This window comes from Rhagoletis pomonella, unplaced genomic scaffold (assembly GCF_013731165.1).
Source record: "Rhagoletis pomonella isolate Grant_MI unplaced genomic scaffold, Rhpom_1.0 Rhpom_scaffold_00008, whole genome shotgun sequence".
Taxonomy (NCBI): domain Eukaryota; kingdom Metazoa; phylum Arthropoda; class Insecta; order Diptera; family Tephritidae; genus Rhagoletis; species Rhagoletis pomonella.
The window spans coordinates 11,061,841-11,062,174 of NW_023458562.1; positions in this window are offsets into that span (position 1 = coordinate 11,061,841).

Sequence of the window (334 nt, forward strand, 5' to 3'; positions counted from 1 at the left end):
ACCAACAACCACATGATCAAGTGAATTGCAGCGGAATAGCTGCGCTTGATTGTGTTGGCATAACAAAAATGAAAATAGTGGAAAAAAGCAAACGATAATTTACAAGGCGTACTTAGCACGGTGCATAGGCAACTGGCTGAGTCAGTGGGATCGTCGGTTCGAATCCTACTGAAAGAAGTCTGATGAGGAAATGTGATGATTTCCGAAATAGCTATCACTTCTACCATTTTTTCAAATTGTTGTTGCTTTTCCACAATAAATTTTCATTTAAAAAACGGCCTCGAGCTCAATATAAATTGTTGAATGTAAAATGTTAATAATTTCCTGATTTTGA